Source organism: Muntiacus reevesi, chromosome 4, assembly GCF_963930625.1.
Source record: "Muntiacus reevesi chromosome 4, mMunRee1.1, whole genome shotgun sequence".
Lineage (NCBI taxonomy): Eukaryota > Metazoa > Chordata > Mammalia > Artiodactyla > Cervidae > Muntiacus > Muntiacus reevesi.
In genome coordinates, this window is record NC_089252.1 from 29,908,185 (window position 1) to 29,927,232 (window position 19,048).

At 40.9% G+C, this 19,048-nt stretch overlaps 1 protein-coding gene across 4 annotated transcripts in view; it reads left to right on the forward strand.

The window, feature by feature from the left end:
- Positions 1–19,048, forward strand: part of ZNF521 (zinc finger protein 521) — a 304,387-nt gene that overhangs the window by 1,508 nt on the left and 283,831 nt on the right. The window contains exon 1 of one of the 4 annotated variants that reach the window (XM_065932422.1): positions 1,425–1,449. The exons of the other annotated variants lie outside the window; for them this stretch is intronic. The gene's annotated coding sequence lies outside the window, so the exon portion shown is untranslated. Of the gene's footprint in view, positions 1–1,424; positions 1,450–19,048 lie in introns of those variants that run through there. 4 annotated transcript variants of the gene reach the window in all.

Here is a 19,048-nt window from a genome sequence, read left to right on the forward strand (position 1 = left end):
GCAAGAAAAAGATAACCAAAAAAAAAAGAGAGAGAGAGAGAGAAAGAAAAGATCATCCGGAGAGGGAGGAAAAAAAAAAAGATCCTCTGTCTGAGTCTACATCTGGGCTGCAGGAAAAAAGTTTCTGTTGTGTGTTTTCGCGAAGAATAAATATGCAAAACCGTGCGGTGCTTCTTTTTTCCTTTCTTTGGAAGAAGAGAAAAAAAAAAAAAAGTCTTCCCGGAGAGGGGGTGAGCAGCTTCTGCCACTACAAACGTGGCCCGGGGTCCCGGCCGCGCCAGGGCCAGGACACAGCCGCCGCCGCCACCTCCCCGCCCGCGTCCCGCTCGGGTTCGCCTAGGCGCGCAGCCCGTGTAAACAATCGCGGGGAGCCGGCCCGCGGGCGCGCGGGGCCCGGCCCCCGCTCCAGCCCCGGAGCACCCTTGTCGGCCGTTCAGAGAAAGTTGACCACCCCCTGGCCTCTGCTCGTCCGGCTGACCCCTTCGGTCTTTTGCTCGGCGTGATGGGGTCCAGCACTCCGCGGTCCCCGGTGGAGAGGGAAGTTTGCGGGTTGCGCGTGGAGGGGGCGGGTTTGGGTGGGGGCGCACCCGGTGGCTGCAGCGGCGTGGTTGGGGGCGGGGGACACAGAAGTTATCGATCTGGTGGCTGTGCTGGAATGTGGCGAGGAGTCACGTGGCGGCCCCCTCCCCCTCCTCCTCTACCTTCCCGAGCCTCCTCCCCGGGAAACCGGGGGCGGCCGGCCGCTGGAAACCGGGAGATGGGGCGCTCCGAGGCCGGAGGGTGGGGAGGGCGCGCGGCGGAGCGCGAGGACCGGAGGAGGTGCGGGCAGGCCGGGCGTGGAAACGGGCCGAGCGCACGGGGGGGAGGCGACGGCTGTCGGCGACCGAGGGCCCCGCGACCCCAGAGGCGGAGGACAAAGGGCGGCTTGTGCGCCCGCCGGGGCCCGAGGGGTCCCGCCGAGGTCCGCGCGGCCCGGCCCCGCCCTCGGGTCCCCGGCGGCGGCGCAGCATCTTCTTCCTCCTCGGCGGCCCGGGCCCCCGGCGCCCAAGTCAGCCTTGTTTCTGCCGCCCGGGGCTCCCCGACTCGGCCGCTGGTGGCGGAGGGGTGGGCAGAGCCGCGCGCCCCACGCGCCCCCGGCCCCCGCCGGTGTGTATTTATGAACTCGACGAACGGAGCCCTCACTGCACACACAAAGCCCTTTCTTCTCCGGGGAAGGGCCGGGGTGGGGGAGGGCCTCGCAGATCGGAAGGCTTTCTCTCTTTTTTTCTTGAAACAGAGAAGTTTGAGTTTGAAAAGGAGATGAATCCCTGACGTTTGTCTTCACAGTTTTTGTGGTCATTTCCACTCACGTGGGCCACGCATTTTCTGGGAAAACCTGGACCGAGGGCCTGAAAGATGCAGGCATGGAGGGTGAAAAAACAAACGCCCGGGGCGTGCGCGGGTGTCAGGGTAACGGCGGACGACGCTCGCGTTGGGGGAACTTACTGGGAGACGCTCAGCTTCCTTCGGAGTCACTCTGAGCCAAGTACCGGGGACGAACCTCTTCCTCGTCACTTGGAAAGAACTTTCCGAGTTTGAGAGGAGAGTTTGATGTCAGCCTGGGTTTAAGGGCTGCTGTAGGCTTCAGAAACCTCAGCGATGGGGAAGGGAGGCTTTTTATTTTTTATTATGTTTTTTAAAGTTTATTGAAGTTTGCACGATCGGTAGTTTTGCTCATCTGCAGTTTCTGGGCAGTCGGCTCGCCTGCCTTTGGAGTGAATTCCGGGTGAAAGTTCTGTTGATTGTGGTGCATGTGTTCCCGGGCTTCCTAAAGAAGATTTATTCTCCTGCACGGAGGATTTTATGGGCGGTCAGTGAAGCTGTCAGTTGGCGGTATTCGCGAGGCAGTCTTTGACAAGTCGAATTGCAAAATAACTGGGACTGAGACCTGTGCAGTCCTTAAGTTAATAAGCAAAAGGAAAGAAAAATGGTAAGGGAAAATGAGTTAGAGGGCATTTGATTCTTTTGTTGAAATGTCATATCGCAAAAATATTCCCGGTATCTTCTCCATAAAGAAGCAGCGTCTGTGTTTCAACTGCCAAGTTCTAAATAAAATATTTACATTAAAAACAAAGATTTAGCTTCCATTTTCTGTGTGGGCACGGAACACAGTGGTATTCTCCTCTGTCAGCTGCTTGGGAGGCTCCCCGAAGAGGGAATGGCCTCAGGTGGGCTGGCTGAGCTTTGGGGTGAGAAGCTGAAGACAGGCATAAAAATAGTACAGTCCTCACTGAAGAGTGGGTTTGTTTTTCTTCAGGGTATGCATTTACCTGGAAAAGCACACATTAAGATGAGCAATGCCAGATGAGCCATTGTGATATTAGTATCGAGTTTGGAGCACTAGAATGGCTGTCTAGTGGCTCCTGTTAAATACCTGGCCTTTTCGTCACTATTTTCCTTTCCCTGTGTCTTCCAGGAAGGGTCTCCATGTTTTCAAAATGTATTTGAAGAGTGTTCTGTCCGTTAGATTGTCGGGAAGGTCACACTTGGATCATAGAAAAGCCAGGGAGGTATTATTATGACAAATATTCTGGCATAATAATAAGCAATGAGCTACACTTTACTGTCAGCAGGCATAGAAAGACAGCTTTGATTTTAAGTTTCTTTTGTGAAGAACTGATTAGTAGTTTTGCAACTAAGAGATAAAAATGGTGATTTTGTTAGCCGAGTGACAGTGTTTCAAAACCTTGCAGATTGTACCAATTTGAAGGAGACACTGGAAACCATGAAAATGCAATGTGCCCTTCTAAATAAAACATGAACTTCTACATTCAGTCTCCAACTTGTCTCCATCCATACTATTTCTTTAACAAACAAGGTTTAAAAGATATTCCTGATATGTCTGTCACTTCTGATATCACAATTTGAAACCACTATCTCAGGGGAGTAGATTACATAAGGCAGGTACCAACATTAAAAAAAAATGACAGTCAAGTTGAAAGTTTTTGTTTTCAACCAAATGCTTAAAAATAATTCTACCAAATACTATTAATACTACCAAAAATCCTATAAATAGTTGAATTCATTTTGTATATTCTCAGAAATTTAGTATTTTGAAAGAATGATTATGTTTCCTTTAAGATTATACATGGTTTTTTTATTTGCAGCAAACTTTTGTGTCATTGTCATAATAACCCACCTCCTGGGAGAGGGTACCAGGTTTCTGGCTGCAGTGGAACGTACCCTGCTGGGTCTCCTTACCTCCTCCAAAGTGCACTAAAACTGTTGTACACCAAAAAGATTCATTTTTCTATTTGTGAAAACTGCAAACTGTATTTTGAAACATGGAACTCTTTCGTCCCTTCTGCCTCTTAAAGCCCTGGCATCACAATTCTCTCAGTCCACACACAAAGTCAAGAAACTTATTCTGTCCTTATGCTACGAATCTTCAGAATAACCCTTTCTAATGACACAGAGTCTCAAAGCCAGTATGTAAAGGCATGGGTGGTCAGGCAATGAAATGAGTCACCCTCTACCCCATTTGTATTAGTTGGATATTTATCTCCATTCCTGAGAGATATGAGATGGGAGTAGATTACCTGCCTGAAAATAATTCTGCTGTCAGCTTATTTTCTGAGATAGCAAATCAGTGGCATCAAATTGGTCAGTTGTGACCTATTTCTATTTTTCCTTGATGGCTGTTTATTCTGTTTCTTGTGGTGCATCTCTGATGGAAGTTTTTCGAGCCTTTTGCCTGCTAAAAACATTGTTTTTTGGAAATTTACTCCAAAAAAGCACTCGTGAGAAGGAAAAAGTGGTCTACTTCATCAAGGTGTGAGATATTCACTAAGAGCCAAGTTATAAAGCCGGACAGGAGAGAGGGGAGCACTTAGACATTTAAATGGCCAAGTTAAACACAAAACACAATTAGGATATCTGGACCCTCAGGTGTTCAGAAACCCATACCAGGGGTCTCTAGAGAGAAATGGTGGGAACCAGGCAGAAAGACAGCCCCAAAATGCCTTGTTTAACTTGGCTCTCACAGTAGCTAACCCTTTGTAACTTGGCACATTTCGAAGTTATCACACTTAGAATTGACCTTTTTCCTTTTTCCCATTTACCTTCTTTTGTACTTATAAAGTGGCTTTTTTTTTTCTTACAAGGAGAAGTAATTTATTTAGAAATCTAATGAGGTGGCAAAAATTCAGCTCGCAATTTAAAGAAGAAATGTAAACTATAGAATTTGAAAGAAAAGGTGATTGGCTTTAAATCCACAAGCTTTTGGAAGTCAGAAAACCTATCTATTAGGCTGTATTCTCTGGTGGAAAAGCTCTCAAAATTGTAGGTGTTAAAAGAGCCACTGCAGGGAGCTTGTACTAGCTCCTAAATTTAATAGAAACATTAAACTCTCCAGTCCTTATTTAAACACATTTTTTTTCAAAGTCAAAAATACATTTTCTTACAGGTAGACAGGTGAAGTATAACTGAAAAAACAAAAGAATGTGTTTCTCTTATACATTGTCTGTTCTATTTTCTAAAAAAATGTTTATCACTAGAGATTCAGTTTTGGTTTTGGAAATGACTCCATAGTAAGAAAAAAAAAAGACTTTTAATTAAAGCCTGCAATATAGATTTTTGCTCAGAACTATTTTTAAACAAATGAAGCATGACTCCCTTTTTTAATAACTAGATTTAACTTAAGGTAAGTTATTTTTTTTAATATTGAGGAAAGATTATATATATGTATATGTTCTTTTTCATAACTGTGTGGGCAAATTACTAATTCTGCAGCACATAACCACATGTGCGTTTACTTTTGAATATGGATGCTAAAAAGCCTGGTTATTGGAAACTCTTCAGAAGCTGAGTGCTTGTACCCTTTTCCAACAGTTGCAGTTGGACTTTTCTGCATTTATCAAGCAGGCACTGTTCTTCCCTCTTCCACCTCTAAATTATACTGACTAGATGTTGAAGTCGTTAAATTGATTATAGTCCAATCAGTAGACAATCCGACATAAACAAAAACAGCAATTACTGTTGGCACGCATCCCATGAGTGCTAGTCAAACTTGCAGAACTGATGGTCCAATGAGTGTTTTCCAAAATGCTAGTTTCACAATTTCAGCAGTTCTGGCAGCATCTTCTTAAAGGGAGGGGACAAAAATTCATAAGATTCCGCTTGGCCTTAAAAACAAAAACATCTGTTTGATGCGTGAGTGGATTGTTGGCTTTTATTCATCCAGTTCGAAAAGGGCAAAACATAGGATATGGAACATAAAAGCATACATGTAAAAGTGAAATTACAAAGGGATTCGAGATTAGCAGCTTTTTATAAAGCAAGCTGTTAATAATTCTTCTTTTTTGTTTTGCCAGCGTATTTCCATATCCCTTAAAATCCACTGTAGTTATTGACAGCAGTGATGCCTAATAGCGATGACAGAATTTTTCAACTTTTTGCTTCCAGTAATGATACTTAGTTCTTTCTGCTTGCTTATTTGGGTCATTGCAAGTCTTATAGCATATTTGTAGGGTATTTCTTTTCATTTTATAGGAACATTTTTGCTTCCTTTTATTTTTAGAGGAAATCTGTTTTTGAGAATTGGCTTATCAGGTAAATTCTAGTGAAATACTTGTTAACACACATCGAAACATCAAAATACTTGCTTGAGTTTTCATTTTGATGTAAAAGCAGACAATCAGGAGAAAGAGGATTCGATAGTAGAAAAAAGCAATTCTACCAAGATCAATTAAGAATTTTATGAAATATCTGGTTTTCCTATTACTGTGCTTTATTCATTTATCTGGCAAAATTCACATTGCTGGTTTAATGTCACTAATTCTCTTGCCATAGAATACATTCCTCATGGCCGGATTTAATAGATAACATGTTGAACTTTTAGTTATTTTTTAGAGAAAATGATTTTGAGACTTGCAACACTTGAAACATTTTAGAAGCCTTATGGATTGTTTAAAATGTAAATGTTGTCATTAAGTAACTAACATGTTGTAGAATGCTCTTGAATGAGATTTTGATACAAAGGCTGATATTCTGGCTAAGTATATTCCCAGATGTATTTAATTTTTTTCTCCATTGACTCCCGTTGTGCTGTCAAAGGTTAAAGTTAGTTCTATGAGGGGTGGGGGTGGGGAGGGGGGAATGCACGCAAGTTTCTAATCCAGTTTCAATTAAATCTGAAATACGTTCCTGTTTTTTGTTTGGGGATTACATAGTACACTAACTGGGATTGCATATACCTTGTTTGCTATAATGAAAGTGTACTTGTCTGATTTAAAATACACTCTGCAACAATGTTATTACAAAGCAATTAAAACTTAAACATTAAAGTTAACATTAGTAAATTTAAATAGCTCTGTTATAGTATTAATCAAATAGTGTAAGGAAAGCTTTTAAATGGTTTAAATAATTATGCAACTCTTGGCATAAAAGCCTGACACAAGATAAATCTTTGAAAACTAAGTAGAATCATGGCTTTTTTTTTTTTAACTTTTAATTTTAGGCAGCTTGGGCTTTTAGCATGCATCACACTCCACCTCTAGTATAAGTAATTATGCCAGTTTAGTAATTATTAGAGATGAAAGAAATTCAGTAAGATACGAATTCTTTAAAACTTCAGTAGCTTCAGTTTTAGCGGGGATAATGATCAAGCAGCAGTCATCTGGCTGTCTGGGGACCCTGCCACAGCTACAGGCGCTGAGCTGATCTTGGGGGTATCATTGTAATGGCAGCACACACTACAGTTGGCACTTCTACTCTCAATGCCTGATTGCAGAGGTTTATAATTTGCTCATTTAAAAAAAAATCCAGACTCAAATATGACTGTCTAGAAATTCCGCTTTCTTGGAAGACTGAAAGAAACAAAGGATAAATGCATACCTTTAAAAATTATTATTGTTGGACACCATATATTTTAATTTTATGGGATAGTAAATGCTTTGAAAAATTCTGAAAAGAAAATTATATATGTAAATTTGTCAATTGTATGATGTCTTGAACACGTGTTGAGCATTTAAAGTCTTGCTTTCAAACAAAGGTGATTTGGTTTGGAAAACATACTCTTCATGCAAAAGCATAACTGTCTCCCACTGAATATGGTCCAGTGATGGAAATTCAGAATATTCATTTTCCTAATTTTGCAGGAGTTATGTTTTGGTATTTCGCTTTCAACAACGTTTTTATGTATGTGAAATCAGAAGGTTTCAGTTATCACAACTCAATAGGAAATATACACACACACAAACATACTCTGATGTTCTATTTAAAATACAGTTTGGTCAGCAAATTCATATGTGTTAATCACTTTTTAAGGAAAATAAATGGATTGAATTGGATTTGGCCTAATAAAAATTGGCATCATTGTAAAGAATAGAGTTTCTTTTTAGAAATTAAAATCAATGTACCATTGAAATTCATTATTTCACTGAAGTTATTTCTCCTCTCTTTCTCAAGATTGGCTTTTCCCCAAATTTCTTGTCCCATCAGTGCATTATGATGGAAGGTTATTTACCTGACTAGAATGAAGGCGATAAGTGTTCTCATTCTCAAGTACAGACAACCCCGTATATTCATATAGAGTACAATTGTGAAAACCCATGAAGAGCTGAAGGGTCCATAAGTTGGATGATAAATTGCGGTACTATAGGGGGTGCTGTGACCAGGACTCTAAAAAATTACAACTTTTTAAACAATGTATTGACTTTTAGAAACAAATTCTAGCATTTCCGACATGTTCCTTAATACTATTCTTTCACAATAGAACCAGATCAAGTCTAGTATATGTGTGAGCGTGTGTGTGTGTGTGTGTGCGCACACTCAGTTGTGTCTGATTCTTTGCAACCCCATGGACTGTACTCGCCAGACTCCTCTGTCCATGGAATTTTCCAGCAAGCATACTGAAGTGGGTTGCACTCCAAGGGATCTTCTCAACCCAGGGGTCAAACCTGAGTCTCCCGTGTCTCTGACATTGGCAGGCAGATTCTTTGCCACTGCGCCACCTGGGAAGCCTGTGTGAATATGACTAAATAGTAATTGCTTTCAGCACTTCTATTGATTTAGTGAGTCTCAATTGTTAGAAGTTTATTAGGCATACCCTTTCTCTCAGTAGTATTCACAATGTAGTCTTTTCTTATTTTTTATACATTAAAAAAAGGCAATGAAGTATTCACAAACATCACTCTACCTATCAAGTATCAGTGAAGCTGAGAGAGAACTATTGGTTGGGAAGGTGATACCATCATGAGTTTGAGTGGATGTTTTTTTCGTTAACTGATGTACGGAGTCTGAAATTGCCACGTGGAGGCTGGTTTGGGGCTGTCAGTGTGCAAAAGGAAAAGTTAGATGCACTTTTTTGCGAACATTAGGCAGGACTCAAGGGAATGCATATCAATTCCTGGAAAGAATTGAGAATAAAAGCAGAAACAATTAGTTATGGTCATAAGTACTGTGCCTTGGACATCAGTGTACTTGTAAGGAATGGCTGTGCTGTGGAAAGGGTGCAGAGCGTGAGCTCGTATTTGCTGTCTGCACTTTTTGGCAAGTCACTTACCCTCTGTTCTCTAGGTTCAGATTTCTTCTCCGCAGACCAAAGGGGATCATTTAATGATTCAACAAGTTCTTTTTTGTTTTTTTCCTAGTGCTTATTTGTCTGTGCACAGTGCTAGTTCCAAATATTCAGTTGTGAACTAGACATAAGCTTGGCTTTTATGAAGCATTATAGTCTAGAAAATTGGATGAGGTTTTAAATACTTTCCATTGCTTTTTAATTTAGGAGAAGGCAACCATGCGGGTGGTGGGAAATATGTGTGTCTGGTATATACTCTTTAGCATGTATGGTATTCACTCTCTAGCAAGTTGGGTCAGTTTAAAAAGTTAGATTAAATGATCTTCAAAAACATTTTTGGCACTAAAAGTTTGGTGAGTTATACTTTTTTGAGAAAAGTGAGCTTTGTTTTCTCTTATGGTTAAGAGTTAGATATACTCACTTGAATTGAAACCACTAGACATAATATATAGAATATTTGTTTCCAACTCTTTTTGGATTTTTCAAAATCTTTTAGCCCTCCTAAAAGATCTAGGTAATTGTTTCTAATAATAATCTAGATAATGTTTCTAAAAGTTAATGGTGAGATACTGAAGGCAATTTTGTAAAATTTTTAGAGAATTTATGGCATTCTTGAAGTAACTGGAGGCTCTTGGAGAATGTGTGTATTATTCAAAAAACAGTGAAACAAAGCCTCAGTTAGGAGTCCCTCCTCTACAAAATTGAGGTGAAATAAGTCAAGAGGAATTCATTCCATTAAATATTTAGGAATAGAACACTAAGGAATGAAACAAGCTGGTATTGAAATGACCACAATGCAGGTTTAATTATTTTTCCCCAGGGAAATAGGTGAATGCCTTGAAATAAACTTTTACAGAGTCATAGATCTTAAGCATAGGACAATTTAGGGATAATGATAGTGGATATCTTGATGGTCTTCATGTTCATAGATGTGAGTGCACAATCAGTGGTGATGGGGGAGTGTAACTGACCGGAGAAAAAGACGATTCATAGGAAATCCCTTTTGCCTCCTCCAAAATCACATAGGTCATTTATGTAAGTATTGCATCATTATACCAAATTTTTAATCTTCAAAATAAAACCATTACAAGATAATAACACCATTTTATAGCTCCTGTTAAATGTTTTTTATATTTGCTGATTTGCATATTTTGAAATCCAATATGAGTGCAATGGGCTGGCCCACCCTGGGATGGCTTCCCGGCTCTGTCTTTGCCTCTGGGTCCCTCAGACCAGGAGGAGGTCAGTCAGGTGCCAGACTTGTACTAAGTGCTCAGTAAATGTCCATGGAACCAAAATCATTTGTTATTTCTTTAACCAAGGAAATGTGTTGATGACTTCTGAGTTCCTTTCTCTCTCTAACATCATAGAATTCTCATATTAAGAAATTGTAATTCTTGCAAGTTGATTAATAATTCATATTAATGGGGCAGGCATGCTTTTAAAATTGTGAACTTGATTGAGTTGTAGCTGATGGGAAAAAAAATCAAACAGCAGAGGTTAGATGGTCTTAACTTCTCACTGTGATTTCTTGTCCATACTCTCTGTTTAAGGAACTAACACAGAAAGACACACATGTTACACACGAAACCATTCTCAGGGCCTTTATAAGGAAGCTGCCTTGGTTCAAACTCGGTTCAAATTCTGCAATTTACATAGAGCAGTTTGCAGGTTCTAGAGAAGAACCTTGGGTCAGTGACCAATCCATCCCACTAGGGGTTTGTCATATCTCACTTGGAGCAGCCCTAACAGCAGCAGCTCCTTTGGTCTAGAATTTGTGTGTACATGTGAGTGGGTGACCAACTCTGTATTTGCCTGGATCTCACATGGATTTTTGCAGTGGGAATAGCTGTGAACCTGCGGCTATACAAGGTCAAAGTGTGTTGCTTTAAAGATAGCATTTTAATTTAGTTTGACTTGCACTTGGCTCCTCATCTTCAATTCATGTCCATCCCCTTACCCAAATACTAGTACCATTTTCATAAAGCAACATTTCCCAAACCTTTAATGATTTTCCTAGCTTCATTCCTCTAGGCTTAGATTGTGGATTCTCAGGTTCGTTTTGTACCATGATAAGGGTTTGCATATTGTTTTCATTTCTTAAGGTTCATCTCACATCTTCTGTGGGGCTTTTTCTGACCCGCTGGAGTTAAAATGCCTCTTCTCTTTATTATCTCTTCCATAGCTCATATACTGTAGAAACTATGACACTAACTTGGTTTTCTGGTTTGTTGATAAGCCCGTTGAGAGCAGCGTTCAGTGTTTTATTCTCTTTGAATCCCCATATCCTAAAACTAGATAGTAAGCAAACAAACTTACAAAGGCATTCATGTGCTCATGTGTTTAATCAACAAATACTTACTGCACATTCATCATTTTCCAGTCCTAGAGTGCTAGGAGTTGGGGATGCTGTGAAGGAGACAGACGAGGTCTGTGTTCTTGTGAAGTCACAGTCAAGCAATGGAAACACATTAAATGCACTATTCAACAGATACTAGTAATTTATAGTTAGGTGAAGGGAAAGCCCTGGGTGTTACGCAAACATATCAGAAGGATATGAGTGAGGTCAGGAACTGATCCTGAAGGAAGCACTTTCAAACCAATTCTGAGGTTTAATGTGTTTTTAAATGCAAACTATTGAGCACGCTCATAATTCTACGGAAATTCTTATTGAGCACCAGTTATGTCTCAGGTGCTAAGGATACAGTCAGGAGGAACAAGTCAGACCCAGTTGTTCGTGGTTTTCACACAGCTAACAGTCTATGAAGACGTGTTTAGATGACTCTGTGTCCCTCTTAGAATAGAATAGAATTTAATTACTTAACTGTGTCCGACTGAGTAACTTTGCGACCCTATGAACTATAGCCCACCAGGCTCCTCTGTCCATGGAATTCTCCAGGCAAGAATACTAGAGGGTAGCCATTCCCTTCTCCAGAGGTTCTTTCCAACCCAGGGATGGAAACCAGGTCACCTTCATTACAGGCAGATTCTTTACTTTTGGAGCCCATGTGTCCCTCTTAAGGTTGTGTGACTCCAAACTATACTTAGTTTTGCAACAGTATATTTGCAATTCATACAAATAGTATCTGTTATATTATTTGCACATGACTAGCTTGTATACAAGTTCTGGTCATCCTTTGTACATGAGCTGGTTTTTCCACTCTATGTAAACTACCCTAACTCTATTCATTGAGTTTTTTCATCACTTAGATCTATTTATTCTTCCAAATATCTGGATTTCTTATAATTCTTATAAAGCTGCCTAAATATGGGATGTTGTTGTTCAGCCGCCAAGTTGTGTTTGACTCTTTGTGACCTCATGGACTGCAACACGCCAGGTTCCCTGTCCTTCACTTTTTCCTGGAGTTTCCTCAGACTCATGTCCATTGAGTCGGTGATGCCATACAATCATTTCATCCTCTGCCACCCCCTTCTCCTTTTGCCTTCAGTCTTTCCCAGCATCAGTGTCTTTTCCAATGAATCGGTTCTTCACATCAGCTGGCTAAAGTATTAGAGCTTCAGCTTTGGCATCAGTCCTTCCAGTGAATATTCAGGGTTGATTTCCTTTAGGAATGACTGGTTTGATCTTCTTGCTGTCCAAGGGACTCTCAAGAGTCTTCTCCAGCACCACAATTCAAAAGCATCAGTTCTTCAACGCTCAGCCTTGTTTATAGGATAAACTCTTTCATTTGGCGTCATTAGACAATTTAAAATTCTTTTCTCCATTTCACCTCGATATATACGAATCATGTAATATATTTCTGCTTATGATCTTTGCAAATTCTTAGCACAATTTCCACATCAAGGAACTTGGTAAATATTAGAATATGACAATGCATCAACAATTCATGAGTATATTCTGTGATTGAAAAATTACATAGAAAAACTGTAGAAAGGTGATAAAAACCAGTAATCTACCTACCAACAGTTTTTTTTTTTTTGCTTTCAGCTCACATTTTTTTGACAGTTCTGTTGTCTCTATTCACGATGGTATTATTCATGAAGTCCCAATAGACAGTCTGCGAGAGGATGTTTGAATCTGCGGATATCCAACCCTTATCGCCATCCACATAATTCTCCAAGCCAGGTCATAGTGAGAGGCCTCTATACCCTGGACAGGCTAATAGAGTCCCCCACCCTCAAGCTGTCTGGAAATAGAGCATTCCTATGAAACCTTTTGTATAGGGACTGGTGTATAGCGAAGAAGCAATTACCTTAGGACACATCTTGCTAACAGATGCACAAAATAAATCGAGATAAAGCACAGATGCTCACAGACACTGTTCAAAGCTCTGGCGGCCTGATGCAGAGATGCCCAGTGTAGTTCCTGGGAACGGGGTGTGCTGCTGCCTCTCTTGCTCTGGGAGTGCGCTCTGCCTTTATAACAGCTGGACTCGCTGCAAGACAAATGTGCCGGATGCTATTGTTGCATTGCACCTTTTCTGAAATCAAAAATCCTCTTTGGATTTCTTTCCATTGGAGAAAGCAGGTACCTATGTAGCTCTTTTGTAACATCCAAGTGGCAGAAAGTGAACTTTTGAAAAGCCAGAGATATTGGTGATGTGTTGCCCCTTAATGCAACTAAGACTTCTTGAAATATCTGTCCCACCGTTATTTAGAGAGGAGGAGGATTTTAATGATAGTGACCTTTGGCTGGGAAGTGAACCGTTCTTAGATGGCAGTGCATTTGTGTGGGTACCTTGGATACCTTTTATTCCCAAATCAAAGGGGGTACTCTGTGTTGTCCTCCATAAGTGTACTTCCTAAAAATTCCTCCATATGAACACTTAGCACCTGTGTTCTAGCAACTCTATCCATTGTATGGTGTTCTGTCATTTAAAGATTGAAGGCGGGAGGAGAAGGGGACGACAGAGGATAAATTGGTTGGATGGCATCACTGACTCAATGGACATGAGTTTGAGTAAGCTCCAGGAGTTGGTGATGGACAGGAAGCCTGGTGTGCTGCAGTCCATGGGGTTGCAAAAAGTCAGATACAACTGAGTGACTGAACTGAATTTATTTGTTTACTTTACTATTTACAAATGTTGCTTCAATGAGCATGCACCCATCCTTGCTAACATGTGTGATTATGTACATGGTGTAAATTCCTAAAAATGGAATTGCTGGATAGAGAGAACACACATTTAACATTTTGATAGATACTGCAAATGTGCCCTCCACAGAGGTAACGCCAGTTCACACTGCCTTTAGCAGCAGGATTAGAGAGTGCCTATGTTTAAATACTTTATCTTTACTGATGTGGCTTGTGAAATAAACAAACTGCTATTTCACTGACATTTTTAATTAACATTTCTATAATTATAAGCATTTTTTCATATGTTTATATACCATTTGTATTTATTTTTCTGTGAATTGCCTTTTTATTTCCTCTGCCCTTTTATCTTTTTGTTTGAAAAAAGCAGCTCATATTAATAAGAAAATTAGCCCTTTTTTCTGATATACATGCTGCAAATAATTCCCCTAGTTTGCCTTTTGACTTTGTGGGTGGGTAATTTTTTTTCTTTTGCCATAGAGAAATTTAAATATTTTAATTTTCAGTTTTGTCAGGCTTTTCCTTGTAACTCATAGAGATTGTGTGTGACATAGAAAGGATTTTTCTTTTTCCTGATCATTTATTTAGTTTCATCTTCTCATTACATTGGCTTCAGAGCCTGTCTGCCCCTCTTCACCCTTCTGGATCCAACACCTGAGCATATTTTTGGAAATAAAATAGATGCTTAGCAAACATTTAATAATGGGTCAATAAAGTATGGTGGTTAAAAGCATGAGTGTCAAGTCAGACTTCCTGAGTTGAAATTACAATCTTGTTTACCCTGTGCAAATTATGAAATAACAAGGAACTACAGTTTCTGCGTCTGTAAGTGAGGGATAGTGTGCGCATGCTCAGTCGCTTTAAACGCGTTTGTCTCTTTGCAACTTCATGGTTCTGCCAGCTTCCTCTGTTCGTGGGATTTTCAGGGCAAGAATCCCTGAGTGGGTTGTCAAGCTCTCCTCCAGGGGATCTTCCCGACCCAGGGATCAAACCCACGTCTCCTGTACTGCAGGCAGATTCTTTACCACTGAGCTGCCCGGGAAGCCCCAAGTGAAGGTATTACCCTAATTCATAGGGTGGTTGTGAGAATTCAGTTCATCCCTATAAGCTCTTAGAATAGTCTCTGTCAGATAAGAAGTCCCTAGTCCACGTTTCTTACTCTCGTCCTCAAAGGTCTTCTCGCTTTGGGGGGAAACCCTTCATCCTCTGGGTACATGTCTTTTCTTGGGATTTCCGGGCACCTGTCTGGCTGGACACAGTTTTCAGAGCTCTGACTTGGGTGGCTCCCTTGCGGATGTCTTTGCCGGATTCCGTCCTGCATGACCCATCCTTTCCCGTTGGCCAAGCAGCTCTCGATTCCAAGCTCCACTTTTCTCTGCCAGTGTAGAGAGAGTTCTGAAGGAAAAATTCCTGCAGAAATTCCAATTAAAAGATAATGGAAACATAAAGTGGAGCTAATTAATTTTAGAGCCTCTGCCATCTTCTCGGTACGCCAGGCCTTTGTCTTTGTGGTTCTTTGTGAAAGGGCCGATGCTAAATGCTCATTTGCAAAGGTAGGCTAATTGTTCTTGGGAGAGGAGCTAGAGACAAATAATTCACATATCATTATGAAGGTTTAATCATAGCAGATTTATTAATAATCCTTAAATTAAAAAGGTAAATCTGGGCTTGGGTTTGCAAAGGAATTAGTTGAACAAGGGGATGATTTTCTGTATCACCATAGCCATCAGTAAATTGATCTAGAAGCATCTTCTTTTGGGCTTCAGCTGTGCTGTCTAGGAGCAGAGTGAGTAGAGGATGTGAAGACAGAATGTGTCTGCTGTCTGGATGTTACCTACCAGTCTGTGTCTGGCTGTGTCTAGCTGCTGCTTTAATTTTATGTGAAACCTTATTTGGGAGCCGATTGTCTGAGTTTTCTTTCCTCTTCATTTCTTCTCCATTCTTTGCTGCAGTAAGTCTTAATGGTTCAGTTTGCTTTCTTTTTTATTTCCCCTTGCCTTCCCTTGCTCATTGAGTCGCCAATCCTCTCTGAATCACCCAGTTCCCACTCCCAGATTGCTGGGCTTCAACTGTCCCTTTGGGCTTAGAAACCCAGCCTGTGCTTTGCCCGCTGGTTGACCTCAGCACTCATTTGTCTGATACTCTGGGTAGACACGACCATGTCTTTTTATTTTAACTAAATGATAACTGTCATAAAGTTGTCTTTCTGTACAGACAGAGCCAGAAACCTTAATACATCTGATCAGACGACTTTCAAATATCCATTTATACTTTTTTTCCTTCAACCTTAGTGCTAAATGAAGTGAAAGAAATAGTAATTGAAAATCGGGGTGGAGAGAGTCAAGAGGATTGTGCGAGCCCACTTTTAATGAGTGGAATATCCTTAAATGATAGTAAGTGATGAAAGAAATTCCACTTCAAGATAATTTAAAATAGATATTCTAGAAGACACTTTTGAAAGGGCTGGTGTGGCTGTTCTGTTTCCTGACAGGTCGGCGCTGTCTGGGGCTGGAGGTCTTGTTACAGAAGAGGTTAGAGCCTGGAAGATGCAGTGGTCCAAGGGGGGCAAGGATGCTGGATTTCCCCCGACGTCTGCAAGACCGGGGGAGCCTCTGTGCCTCGTCCCAATGACACCAGGGCTTTGTGACAGAACAGGAAAGAGTCTCAGTCTCTTGACTGCTGATTCTAGGAATGGCCTCTCATGGCTGTACCCTTTCTAGACTGTGGATGCTAAAGTGACTTTCCCCATCCTTCTCAGCTTCTCAGAGTCCACCCCCCAGTCCTCCCACTGAGAGTCACCTTCCTTAGTCTAGTGTTAGGTGTCAAGGTCTCAGACTTGTGTCGTCTACGCACCACCAGTGTGTCCCTGTGAGTTGATCTGAGGGATGCCATGCCTGATGACCTGTGTTTGAATTCTGCATGCTATGAAACCTCTAAGCCTCCTTCTGGGCTTCCCTGGTGGCTCAGATGGTAAAGAATCTGCCTCCCGTGCAGTATACACAGGGGATTCGGGTTTGATTCCTGGGTCAGGAAGATCCCCTGAAGAAGGAAATTGCTACCCACTCCAGTATCCTTGCCTGGAGAATTCCATGGACTAGGGGCTTGGTGGGCTACAGTCCATGGGGTCACAAAGAGTTGGACATGACTGAGCAACTAACGTTGGCCACCACAGTCCCCCTTTGGTGTTCTTTTTTGCTTTAAGCGTTTTGATTTCAGTTCCTTCTACTATTTCACCCCCACCCCCTACAAGTTACTCCTACAAGAAAAGAAAGATATGATATTAGTCAGTTACACCTGGGAGAGAATTGAAAGCAGTGGATACCTGACAAATCCCTAATTGTATGATTAAAGGCTTTGTTGTTGTTTAGTCGCTCACTCATTTCAAGGCTTTAGCTTCTGATAAAAAAAAAAAATCATACGCCTCAGAAAGCTGATCTGGGAGATATTTTTGAGGAGGTGGGCGTGGGGTGCTCGAGTGAGGGATCCAGGAGTGTTTTCCCATTGCTGGTGAAATCTCAGCAGAAATACCCCCTTGCAGAGGTTCAGTGGCCTTTCAAAAGCGTTCTTCTGGGTGCTGTCCCTCAAAGGCGAAGGTGGAGCCCTCCCCCAGGCTGAGTGACGGAGAAAGTGAGTGATGGCCGCGTCTGCGCAGTTAGAACAGTGCCTCTGACTTTGGGCTGAATCGCTTCCTGTAATGTCTACTCGATGTTGTTATTTAGTTGCTTTGTTGTGTCTGACTCTGCAACCCCTTGGACTAGAGCCTGCCAGGCTCCTCTGTCCATGGAATTCTCTAGGCAAGAACACTGGAGTGGGTTGCCATTTCCTCCTCCAGGGGATCTTCCCGACCCAGGGATGGAACTCTTGTCTCCTGCATTGGCAGGCGGGTTCTTTACCACTGAGCCCAGGGAAGCCCCAGTGTCACATTAGCTGTTTTCAATCCACTGTGCGGAGAAGCTAGGGGAAAAAGAAATTCATATTTCCCACTGGCAGGTTACCATCCTGACGCAGTGTCTGTGTTCTCCTGTTTGAAATATGCCACTTTTTCATGCAAATTTTCTTTGTTTTTATGACAAGATGGACACACGTGTGGGAGATGCACTGTGCCGGGAGCTGGTGGGACATTGATGCCATCTGTGGAGGGAACTGGGCATGACCCATCACCATCCCTGAAGAAATGATGCCAGTTCTGATGTCTTAGAGACGATGTTTTAGAGATGGCACATATTTTTTAAAAATGTTGGTTAAATATTAACTTTCAAAATTGCAAGCAGCAAGTAGTAGAACTGACAAGATTAGTGATTAGTGTCCTTATTATTCTTTTAAGAAAATAGGGTGCGATCTCCTGACTCATCATCTGAGAGCATGTTCCTTTTCCAGTGAAATCTATCTATTAATATATTATATATGTGTGTGTGTGTATTCTGCTTATTAAAGCATATGGTAAAAAAAATGATAAACTATGGGTATTTATCAGCCATTCTGCCCTATGTTTGATTGATTTAGTTGATTTTACTTTATGCATGTTTGGGGATTGTCTGATGATAAATCATCGTTTGAAACATATCTCTATATATGTATATATATTTATTTCTTGACAAATCAGGATTGAAACAATGTAAGTGGGAATGTATTTCACAAGCGACTATTAATTTATAGTTACTAAGATAATGGCATACACGTTCACTTTCAGTTCTATCTGGGTAGCTCTGTAAATTGTGTATTGATTATGCTAATGACACTGGTGTCTTTATTACTTGTCTGCAGATCCATGCAGATGGAATGCACATTTGGCAAGGTTGTCATTCTGTAAGAAAAGGTACATTATTAAAATCTGCTTTTTAGAGAGATTGCATTAGAACTAAAGAAAAACATTGATTAAACTCATAGGGAAATGTAACTAGTTGTGTTCTAGGAAATAAAAAGTGCAGTTAAAAAGTTTTTAAAAAGGATGCTCATTTATTTCCTTTGTTTCAAATTCCTTAAGGAAAGTGTTTCAGAAATGGTACTTAATCAATAATGATCTATTTTTATAGTTTATTTTTGGTTATGTGGCTTTTCTTGTTTTGTTTATCAGGCTGAAGGAAACTTAGACATTTAGGTTTGCCTATAGTTTTAAATGTATTAGCCCAACTCAAGGGGAACAAAATGAATTTCTTTTTTTCCAATTGCATATAAATTTTCTTGTATTTTGTAATAGCTCATAAGCCATAAATCACAGCCTCACTTTTTGTTCTGATCTTTCATTGTACACACATGTACCTTATTTTATAGGGTCTTTCTCTTTCCTTCTTTCTTTGTTGCTGAGCCATTAAGTTACCAAAGAAGTTATTTAGAAACTGCTTTCTTATCTTCCTGAATGGGGTCATTTCTTAGAAATGTGGGCTGTCCACTTAACTTGTGCGCCAGCTTGAAAGGAAAGAAAAAATCTTTTAAAATAT